Source organism: Acomys russatus, chromosome 31 (genome assembly GCF_903995435.1).
Source record: "Acomys russatus chromosome 31, mAcoRus1.1, whole genome shotgun sequence".
Lineage (NCBI taxonomy): Eukaryota > Metazoa > Chordata > Mammalia > Rodentia > Muridae > Acomys > Acomys russatus.
The window spans coordinates 5,005,430-5,017,451 of NC_067167.1; the positions used below are offsets into that span (position 1 = coordinate 5,005,430).

Below are 12,022 nucleotides of genomic sequence, written 5' to 3' on the forward strand. Positions count from 1 at the left end.
CAACAACGATATTTACAAAAAGAATAGCTTCTAAGGATAGAAGAGCTCACTACAGCCCCAGCTATGTCCATGGGGAAACTGAGGCCCAGAGATGCTAACTAAGGAGAGAACTAGAAGTCATTTGCAAGAGAAGTGGCAGAGCAGGGATTTGAACTCTGAACATCAACTCCAGAGAGTAAGGACCATCAGATTTCTCTGCAACCACATCTCTCATTCGAACAGCGGTGTTTGGCGGGAAGACCGTAGCGCATCCCATGACATTGCTTCATCATGATTATTTTTTGGGGCCTTGTTAAGAGGCAATGGTGATTGCCTAGGGGGAGGATGGGGTCTCAGAGAGCAGTGGGTGGTAGAGCCCCAGGGGTGGAAGGAAACACATTAGATAACCTTCTCAGAAACACGGAAGGAGGCCAGTAGGTTGGCCAGGTGCGTCCTGCCTCTGGGCTTTATCTGAAGCCACCACCAATGCCGAAGTCTCAAGGATCAGTCTCCTGGGGTGCCCCTTGGCCCCATCCTTCTCTGTCCTCTGCTCTCCTGGCCCTGTCCCTCTTCCTTTACCTCCCTGACGCTTTCCCACCTCCCTTCCCCACCCACCCCCTCCTCTTCCTCGGCTCTCCTGAAGGCAGAGAAAAATCTTCTAGAATTATATATATATGTATACATATTTTTTTTTTTCTTTCTTTCTTTCTTAAGACGGAAACTGCTGGCTGCTGGTGGCTTTTTATAAATGAACTGTCCCCGCACCTTGGTCTCATCAAAGCCACGGAAACAGGCCATGATAAGCATAAAGGAAACTCCGGTTAGGGGTGAGGCTGCGTATTTGGGGCTTTCCTGCCTTCCACGAGCGTTGCAAGGACAGGAAGTGGGAAGTCAGCCTGGACTGTCTGTGACTCCTGAGCAGAGGGAGGCAACCCTGTCCCTCTCAGGTGTGGCTGCTGCATCTAGAAGGTGTGGGGTAAGACGTGCTTCCCAGGGCTTAGCTTCCACTCTACAGACGTTCAACTGGGGCAACACACACAGCTGTAGTTCTAGATGCTGGGGAAACGGAGGCAGGAAGATTTCTTGAGACTCCACCTTAAAATATATGAAATATATAGTTCAAACCCAGCTTGGGCTACTTAAGACCCTGTGTCTCAACAAACAAACAAACATAAGCAGACAAAGAATTTAAAATTCTTTGTTTTATTTATTCTGCATGTGTCCTAAATGTGGGGTCCAGAGAACAGCCTCTGATGTCATATTCAGGCACTGTCTACCTTGTTAGAGGCAAAGTGTCACCCTGAGCATAGGGTTCCGGATTCAGCTAGCCAGCTGGCCAGAGAACCCCAGGGGTCCTCCTGTCTCCCCTTCCCTGTCGTTGGGGTTGCAGGTGCCCATTACCAAGTCTGTGTCTTTACACGGGTTCTGAGGATTCAAACTCGGATCCTCATAATTGCACCCCAAACTCTTTACCCACTGAGTCACAACCCAAGCCCATCTGGTCCCCCTTTGTATCTTCCCACAATCCTATAAGCTCCAGGCACCGAATGGGTCTGGCATCATCTGTCCTAAGTGGGTTCTATAAAGCACCCTTGAGGTGTCGCCTCTCTTCTTCCCTCTTTATTTCCTCTCTCATTTTCTCTTGTTTTTCCCCTTCTCTTCTGCATTCCCTTCTTCCGTCTTCTTTCCCTCTTTTGCTCCCTTCCTTTCTCTCAGCAACCATTTCTGGAATGTCTGTCGCAGCTACGCATTGGGCTCAGTACTGAGGTCCCATCAAGGTGTCCCTGAAGGATGGGTGTGCCCAGCAGCTTGCACTGGGCCTGTCACAGCCAAGAAGGTGCTTTGGTGGCTGGAAACCAATGCAGCAGATGGTGGGAGGAGCCAGTGTGTGACAGTGAGTCTGGAGCCCCATGTGTGCCAAACATGGTCCTGACGATAAAAGTCTCCCTGACACCCCAGGGACATGTCTTGTCTCTAGCCCAAAGTCCAGAAGCTCCAAATCACCGTGTCTGCATCAGAAACACAAATACCCCAGCTTTATTCTTCCTTCCTGAACATCAGGCAAATGGCTGACCCTGTGCTCCTGGGCAGGTCAGCAGTCCACACCATCTGGAACACTCCACCTGGAGAGTTCGGGGCTCCTTAAAGGGAGACTTCAAGAGCTCTGCTTGCTGGTTTGAGGTCCGTCCTGGAGAGGACACTCCATGTAATCCATTGTCATTACAGTCTTCAGACCATGAATGCTCCGAAATAGGACCTGGTGCCATCTCGGGGTCTGACCAGGCGGTTCCCAGGCACACGGACCACCACCTCCTCCCCGGCCTCCAGATGTACCACGCCGCCCAGGAAGCTGCTGTCCCACCAGACTTGGGAGCTGTTGGCCCTGCTGCGGGGTGACCGCCGGCTCACCAGCAGTTCCAGCTCCTTGGGGTAGCGCAATGTGTGCTTGTACAGCCCATGGGTGATGGGGAGGCCACTGGCCAGCCCCTGAGGGCAGCCCACGCCACTCAACTGCACTTTGGAGTACACTTAGCAGTAGCCGGCCTCCGTGGTCACCATGGCCCCATCATGATAGGTCAGGCCTCTCAGGAAGGCCAGGCCAAGTCGTGTCTCCCATAGCAGAGGTCCACCCATGCCTATCAAGCTGGCGTTGGCCCCTGGGAGGGAGGGACGGAGAGAGAGAGAGAACTGGTCAGTACAGTTAGCACTGTGCCCACCCTTTCTGTGTGACCTTATTCTCGTCCCCTCTCTGTGGGTTCAGTGCCATAACAGGCTGCTCATCTGCGTCAACTCAGCCCATTCCCATCTTGCAGGGGGAGAAACTTAGGCACAGAAGAACAAAGCTACTTGAATACCAAGGAGGACACTAGAGCACAGGGTGCTTAAGCTTCCTAGTGAAATGTCAAGACTTAAAAATGGGGTTAGGGTTAGGAGGGGAGACACTTGCCTGCCGTGCAGGAGGCCGCGCAGGATTAGTGTCCTGAATATATAAAATACTTGGAAAATCAGAGTCGAGAAAGCAAATGGCCTATAGATCTGAACAGAGTTCTCAAAAAGAGAAATAAACATGGATAAGAAATAGCTCAAGGTCAGTCATTGTTGCCTCCGGGATGCCCTCAGACAGAAGCTTGGTGCCACCTTAGGCAGGGCTCCATGAGGCAGCTGACCGGGTTGTTCCTTAACATGGCGGCAGAGTCTCCACGGGGCCGGCCGATGGTGCCTGCCCATGGGCAATGAGAGTCTGTGAGAAGGGTTCCACAGCTCCTAGGAGACAGTGTTCAGTGTTCCTGGATAACTTGCCTTGTGAGGGGCTGGCAATATTTTCGTTTCATCTCTAGGTTTTCTGCAGGCACATCAAGACCCATGAACAAGAAGGAAGAATCTGACTGCCATGTCTGCGGAGGAAGACTCACTGCCGAGGACATCCAGGGCCAGAAAATAAATGGAGTTTCTTCCTCTGACTATAAGGATGTTTTTATGTTGCCGACCTTGGAGACATTCTCAAAACCCATCTAAGATGGCTAAAAAGTTCTTCTTCCTGCCCCTCCCTTTTATGTAGTCAAGTGTAATGACAGCAGAGCCACCTGGCCACCACTGGGACAGGATTTGACTGTGCAAGCAAGACTGAAATACAGTTGGTGCAGGCCTTGGGGTGCCTCCAGAGAGGACTATCTATGCAAATCGTTGTGAACAAGTGTCTTGAATCAAGTATGCCGCCAGTAACAGAGTCCAGACGATGACTTTTGACAGTGAAACTGAGTTGATGAAGGTCACCAGAGCACATCCAAAGGCAAAGCTGCTTCTGCAGGTGATGGTTTTAAAGAAGTTTGTCACTTCAGTGTTGCTTGGTGCCACACTCAGAACCATTCCTCTTGGAATGGGCAGAAGAGCTAAATATTAATGTCCTTAGTGTCAGCTTCCTTGTGGGGAGTGGGTGTACCGATCCTGAGATGTTGGTGCAGGCCATGTGGGATACCCACTGTGTCTTTGACGTGGGAACTGGAGTTCGTTCAGCGTGTATAGGCTTGATATTGGTGGTGGCTTTCCTAGATCTGAGTGTGCGAAGCTTACATTTGAAGAGATCACCAGTGTAACCAACTCTGTTCTGGACAAGCCCTTCCCATCAGACTGCGGGGCGAGAATCATAGCTGAGCCAAGCCGACTCTGTGTCGTGTCATCTTTCAGGCTTGCAGTCAATGTCATTGCCAAGAACACCACATGGAAGGAGCCGACTGGCTCCGATGATGAAGATGAGCCAAGTGTGCAAACCTGTGTGCATTACGTGAATGATGGAGCATACAGGCCATTTAACTGCGTTCTTTATGACCATGCACATGTGAAGGCCCTGCTGCAGAAAGAGACCCAAGCTAGCATCCGGGGACCAACAAGCAATGGCCTTGATCAGATGGTCGAGCGCCGTAACCTGCCTGAGATGCATGTGGGTGATGCACGTGGCTCTTTGAGAACCCAGGTGCACACACTGTTGCTGCTGCTTCTACTTTCAGTGGGTTGCAGAGAGTTTGAGGCCAGCCTGGTCTACAAAACATATCCCGGATAGCCAAGGCTACGCAGAGAAACCCTGTCTCAAAAAACAAAAACAAAAACAAAACAACACCCCTCCCAAAACAACAACAACAACAACAACAACAACAACAACAACAACAACAACAGAAATCAGAATGAGCATGCCATGAAGAGCAAGCCATAAGCATCACCCTCCATGGCCTCTGCATCAGCTCCTGCCTCCAGGTTCCTGCTGCACCATTTGAATTCCTGTCCTGGCTTCCTTTAAAGATGAGTGGTGATGTGGAAGTGTAGTCAAATAAAGCCTTTCCTCACCGCATTGCTCTGGTCATGGTGTCTTATCACAGCAATGATAACCCTAACTAGCACACTTACCCACCTGTGAGCAACAGTAACGCCCAGCAGGGCAAGACAAACCCAAGGGTGCAATAGTGGCACTTACATCTTGGAGGCCACCCAGCAGATTAATTGGACTTAAGCCCCACTCAGTAGGAGAGAATGCAAGCCTGGTGCTCTAACCCAGCCAAGTACTTGTGGCTGGAGAGGTCTTAGGCCCTAGAGGAGAGCCTACCTCTGCCATTTTTTTTTTCTAAAACAATATACTGTATTCCAGTTGCCTGGGTATTTATTTATTTTCTTATTTTTTTTTTAATTACGTGCATGTCTGTGTTTGTGAATATGACTGTAGTTGGCTGCAGAGACCATAAGGCTCTGATTCCATGGAGTGGAAACCAGGCTCAAATCCTCTGCAAGAGAGAAGGAGCCCTTACCCAAAAGCCCTCTCTCCAGCCTGTTTGCTTGTCCCTTGCTTCCTGTTTGTTTGTTTGCTGTTTGTTGTTTGTTTGGTTTTGCTCTTGTACTAAAGACAGGTCCCCCTGTGCAGCCTGTCTCAGCCTCTGAGGGGTGTTATTACAGGCCTGTGCCCGGGCGATGGTCTATGTTGATGCTTTTAACCAACACTATACCTTCAGGGTTCATGCAGTGACATGAGCCGTGTTTTGGGGCCAGGGAGATGGCTCCGGCTCCACCAACAACAGCCAAGAGGCCTTAGCTGCCACATCCTCACATCCGTGTGCCCCTAAGTCCCCTGAAGGCCTGAACTGGGAGAAACCCTCCCCCTTCAGCCACTTCTCTCACATATTTCCTCAGAGCTGTGAGTAAAGTCTCTAATACACACAGCTACCGATTACATGCACTCGTGCCTGAACATATGGGCAGAAGCCAGAAGTTCATGCCATGGGTATTTCTCCATTGTTCCCATTTTATTTATTTATTTATATTTATTTATTTTTTGAGACAAGGTCTCACTCTGTAGACCCAGCTGGCCAGGAACTCACAGAGATCCACCAGTCTTGGATTTCTAAGTGCTGGGAACCCTCTTCTTACCTTTTTATTTATTTATTTATTTTTTAATGAGGCAGAATCTCTCACTAAACTCATGGCTCATGCATTAGGCCAGGCTGTCCAGCCAGGGAACCCCAGGGACCCTCTTGTCTCTACCTCCCCAGAATTGAAGCGATAAACATCTGTTACTGCACCCTGCAGACAGACACAGACAGAGGCAGAGGGCACTCCTTGAGATCTGGGTGCCCAGCTAAGAAGAAAAACAGTTGCCTAGAGAAGCTCAGGGTTTGGTCCAGCATCATGGTGGGTGTGAAAGAGAAAGGTGGAAGTTAGGGGCCAGAGACTAAGAGTTTTGTTCTTGGAGGAAGTCACCCAGTGTTTTCCTTCTGAGCTGTGGAGTCTGGGGCCACCAGTGACAGAGTGACCAAGTTACAGCCACACTGTCCTCAGCTAGGCATGTTCTTCACAGGACACCTGCAGATGTCGCTCAGGACTCCCTCCCCTGCACTTGTCTCAGAAGCCTGGTCCCCCGGGGCTGAGAGATGCTCACTCCATAGAGCACTTGCCATATAAGCAACAAGGATCCAGGTTCAATTCCCAGCATCCACAGAGGAAATGGGAGTGTGTGTCTGTAATCCCAGCATTGAGGAGGCAGAGACATGAAAATCTCTGGGGCCTAGTGGCCACCTGCCTAGTAAATCAATGATTGTCCAGAAAAGCCTGGTGGCACACACCTTTAATCCTAGCCCAGAGGCAGGTGGACCTCTGAGTTCAGGGTCAGCCTGGTATACACAGTGAGCTCCAGGACAGCAGTGTTAGGATTAACCAGCAGAAGGAAGGGTACCTTGGAGAATTGGAGTCAAGGACACCACAAAAATCACACCATGCAGCAGGCCTCATGCAAGAGATTTATTGCGGGGAGGGACAGGGAATGCAGAGGCTGCCTCTGAGAGAGGAGAGTGGAAGGCAGGCATTGAAGGCACTGGCTTCTTATAAAGAGGTAGAGCACATGCACATAGGAAGAAAATGGGGCTTTTGGCAGCTGGTGATGACATAGCTGCTGTCCCGGGGTTACTGAAGGTGGCTGGGGAGTGGGTTTTCCAACATTCCTCCCCCTTATTCATTATAAAAGACAAGGAAATATTTAGTAGTACCTGATGAGTCAGGAATAGGGACACTGCTCTTTAGACCACTTCCTGTTGTCTGGGGCATCAATATTTTCAGGGCACTTGATCCTCGTCGTCGGAACATATTCAGTAGTCATGAGTCTCCAGCTCTAGCGGTTGGTAGTCCAGTAACAGTAACTGACTAATTGTTTGATTCAGGACTTTTAACAATTCATTGTTGGAGGGGCTGGAAAGATGGCTCAGCAGTGAAGAACACTGGCTGCTCTTCCAGAGGTCATGAGTTCAATTCCCAGCAACCACATGGTGGCTCACAACCAACTATGATGGGATCCGATGCCCTCTTCTGGCCTGCAGGTGTACATGCAGGCAGAGCACTGTATACATAAATATATAAATAAATAATATTAAAAAAATTTTTTTTTGAGAAACGTAGAGAAGAAATGGATAAAAGCAGGGTACCATTAGTAAAAGCATAAAAACGAGAAAAGGGGGGGGGGGGAGGTCCGGAAAGGAAGTATCCACTTCCGTATGGGGTTCTCAGAGGCCAAGGGGCTGGAGGCATCGAGCTGTTCCTTACATGTTTAGAGGTCTATAGTTGGGTTTTGAAATGTACTGTACCCAGCTGATTGACATAGAAACAGCATTCCTCTGGGAGAAAAAGGCAATGGCCACCATTTGCAGCTGTTGGTTGTGGAGCACTACTTTGGCTAAGGAGTCAATTTGTCCGTGGAGGGTGAGTATAGTTTGGGACACTGTTGGAATTCCTGGATTGGCGGGGAAGAAAACTGATGATACAAGGTCAGGGAAGTGGCTAGTCCCACTGTCCTGGTGGTGACTACCACAGTTATTGCTGCAACAGCCAGAAGGGGCAAGAACTGAACCGCCATTTTATAATGTTAGGCAGCTGTTGAGTCCACAACGAGAATCAGCAGGGGCTCTGCTCCATGGATCACTCCCAGTATGGAGAACAGAAATACTAGTGAGGAAACTCTTGACCAACGGGCAGGAAGGGATGGCAGACTTGAGTACCACGAAGAATTGAGGTGTTCTGGATGGTAGGCACTGGGGACGAGGTGAGCTGTCAAGGGCTAAGGTTTTGTTACAGTCTCAGAAATTTAACTAATTTACAAAATGTGTCCCGGCTGTCTTAAAACCATTTGTCATGCCAAAAGGGCAATCAGAAAAAAGGTAGTGAGTTCTGGAAAGAGGACTTGGGGCAGTTGCTCAGTTGGGAGGTAAGGATATTGCCAAGGTTCTGCTCAAGGCTGTAAGCACAGTTGTGAGCTGGTACCAGGAGGAACAGCATCCAGCATCCCCAAAGTACCAGGTTAGGTGATGTCATGGAGCCTCTAGGCTTTTGTCAGAACCTGAGGCAGGAGGTAAAATGACGGATGTGTGTACCCAGGAGAAGAAATGTTAAAGAGGTTATGACTTGGGAGGAATGTTGAATCAACTCCTCTCCCTCCCCTATCTCCAGGTCTTGAGTAATTCAGGAAATATTTTCTCTTGGTTTTACTCATGCTTTACAGGTACCAGGTGTTGAGGAAATGGTGGCGCTAATCAGCAACACCCATTTCTCAGCTGGCATCCCATGGCTCCATCATGTGGAGGTAAAGGGCTCATTTTGTCCCTAGTGGAGGGAATCAGAATGAGGAAGGACATGTGACAGATGGCATTGCTAAGAGCGGTGTGGGCATCCTCCATGTGTCTCTGTCCTCTCTTTACAGAAGTCTTAGGCCTGCTCACAGAGGAAGTTGTCAAAGAGATCAATAAATGAAGAAGGAGGGATGGATAGAGAGGTGAGGGGAATTGTCCTTGGCTCCTAATAGCCTAGGATGATCAATTTCCTAACCATATTGGAAGGACTGTTTCTTACAAGTGGGCGTTTCCTGAACCTTGACCCTCCACATGTAAGAGTTACTCTGGACAGACACACAGACAAGAGGGTGAGGAGGAAAGGCCATGTCCAATCCAGTAGGGTCCATCATGGCTGCCAAAGTGAAGCGTCATTCTTCAGGAACTGGAGACAACGTGGTTGATCTCGGTGTCCTCTGAAGCTTCAGGCAGCAGGTCCTGTTGGGGCTGATCTGTAGGCAGGGATCTTGAGGTGTAGTAAAGGGCTTGAGGTGGGATGGGTGAATCCAGTAGGGAGACCCTCAAGCTTAGCAGCTGTGTGGGTTACAAGAATTACCTTGGAGGGGCCCTGCCATTTGGGATAAAGGGGTGAGGGACATTGCTCTGGAGGGGAGAGTGTTGATTAGGAATGGACAGGAGTTAATGTGCGGCTGGGATAGACAGTGGTCAGTAAAGTTCCCTAGGAGGGAGCAGAGATGGCAGAGTAAGGAGGTGAGTAGGTGATCAGGGAAAAGACAAGGGTTTGGGTGAAAGACAGGGTCAGAACCAACCATGCAGACATGAGCTCAAATGGCAAGATGGAAAGAGGGCACTTGGGGTGAGCCCTTAGCCTGAGAAGGGCCAGAGGTAGGAGTTTTACCCAGTCAAGCTGAGGTCCTGGTGACAGTTCAACAGGCTGGTTTTTGTTTGTTTGTTTGTTTTTTAAGACTTGGCTGCCTTGGACTCACTTTGTAGACCAGGATGGCCTCGAACTCACAGATACCCGCCTGCCTCTACCCCTCCCCCAGGTCAGAGCAGGACCATGTCTGTGACACCTCTTACCAGATGGGATTTAGGGGCCCACTGGGATCAAAACGGAGCCAACCCCTTTTCCAAGCACATTAGAATGGCCAACTGGCTAACTGGGAGTCGGGAGGACTTAAATCTCACCCAGCAATGCCCATAAGGAGAGGATCCAGGAATATAAGAAATAAGCTATGCCTAGGAATGAGAAAATCTCCTCTTTGATAGAGGGGACCAGGAGGGATTGGATTAGAGCTTTCTATCCAGGGTAATGGCTTTGTGGGTTGGGATCATATTTAGTCCCAAGTAGGTGGCCTAAGGGATGGACAGTTGCCCCTTAGACGGTGCATTGGCTGGTTTTGCGTGTCAAGTTGACCCAAGTTAGAGTCTTCAGAGAGGAAGAAGCCTCAGTTGATGAAACCATGAGATCCAGCTGTAAGGCATTTTCTCAATTAATGATTGGTGGGGGAGGGCCCAGCCCATGGTAGGTGGTGCCATCCCTGGGCTGATGGTCCTTGGTTTTATAAGAGAGCAGGATGAGCAAGCCACGGTAAGCAAGCCAGTGAGAAGCACCCACCATGGCTTCTGCATCAGCTCCTGCCTCCCGGTTCCTGCCCTGTTTGACTTCCTGTCCTGAATCCTTCCTCATAATGAACTGCAATATGGAAGTACAAGCCAAATTTACCCTTTTCTCCCCAACTTGCTTTTTGATCATGGTGTTTTGTTGCAGTTATAGAAACTCAAACTAAGATAGATAGTGAGACTCTGTAGCTCTAGTTGGAGAAGAAATTTCAAGGAGCAGAGGTGTCAGTCTGGCTAATTTGTAGGGACGGACTACAGAGGAGAAGGTCATCTATGTACTGTATAAGTTTAGATTGGGGAGAGACAAAGAGACTACATCAGATAGGTGTGGGTTGTCCTGGAACCCCTGGGGTAGGACAGTCCTGGTGAGTTAGGTAGAAATGTGGGTGTCAGGGTCAGTACAGGTGAGAGCAAAAAAATTTTATGACTCAGTGCCAAGGGGAATAGAGAAGAAGGTGTCCTTGAGGTCCAGTAGGTTGGGTGGCCGGAAGAAGGAAGAGGGGGGCTTCTGGTGACCTTGGGGTCAGGGGAATGGGGGAAGCAAGGGAAATAGAGGCTTCCACTTTGGCTAGAAGATCCCTTCCCAGTAAGGGGATGCAACAGGTTGGCACCACCAGGAAAGCAAGAGTGAGAGGGACACCCCTGAAAATGCAGTTGAGTGGTGGCATCTGGCACTGTTGATAAGGCTGTCTCTTTATGCCCTAAATAGGGGAATGAGGAGTAGTAGGTGCTCAAAACTCCATCAGGATCCAGTCAGTGGCCCTGGTACCCAGGAAGAAGGAGGTGGGTTGCCCTGATACCATAATGGCTACCCAGGACTTCCTGTCAGGAATGACAGTGGTCAGGCCAAGGCAGCCCAGGCCCCTTTAGTCACCCACAGACAGGCCTAAGACATCTTCTGGAGAGAGATCTGGGTCTCATGTCCCCACATTGAAAGGGTTGGGAGGAGTCAACAGCCGACTGTTTCTCTTATTGTTTTTTTTTTTTTTTTTAACTTTTTATTAATTCTTTGTGAATTCCACATCATGGACTCCAATCCCACTCATCCCCCATCCCTTTGTATCTGCCTTCTACACTCGCAACTTCCCCTGGCAGTGGCACGCGGCATTATTCTCCCTGCCGTTTGTGTTTGTAACTGGACTGATTTTAACTGTTGTGTTTGACCAACTCAAGACTATGGGACAGACAGAGACTGTTCCCTTGACTGTAGTGACAGACCACTGAACTAAAGTAAGAACTAAGGCTCACAACCTACCCCTGTCAGTTAAAAAGAAAAAAATTAATCACTTTTTGCTCTGCAGATTGGCCCTCTTTTGGGGTCGGCTGGCCAGCCACAGGGACTTTTGACTTACCCACAACCGTGTCTGTGAAGCGGATCATTTTTTGACATCGCGTCCGCTGGACACTCAGACCAAATTCCATACATAGTTGTCTGAAAAGATCTCATCATGGGTCCGCCCATTTTTGCCTAACCCTGTTCTCCAAGTCCTTGCCTTACAGGGGCGACAACTGAAACCTAAAAAAAACCACCAAAACCAGTTCTACAAGAAGACTCCACTACTGCTGACCATCGCCGGTGTCCCTGGGTGACCTAGTACCTGAACAGCCAGAGGTGGTCAAGGGGACACACTATGGTGTCATGTCTGGGGGGGGGCCTGTGCTCGGAAGACATTCAGTCCCCTGTTGGGAAGACAAGAGTCTCTATCTAGAGCTTGCTTGGTAACCTGGCTTGTGAGAGGGTGTGTTTCTGCACTAGTTATCAGTTTTTTTTTTTTCTCAGCAGCTGCAGCCACCTCGGTGGCTGGGCTCTGTGAGAGGGTGCATTTCCA

At 49.5% G+C, this 12,022-nt stretch overlaps 1 pseudogene; it reads left to right on the top strand.

Annotated features, from left to right (window-relative positions):
* The first annotated feature begins 3,342 nt into the window (after positions 1-3,342).
* Positions 3,343-4,503, top strand: LOC127212664 (ornithine decarboxylase-like; annotated as a pseudogene).
* Positions 4,504-12,022: the final 7,519 nt, after the last annotated feature.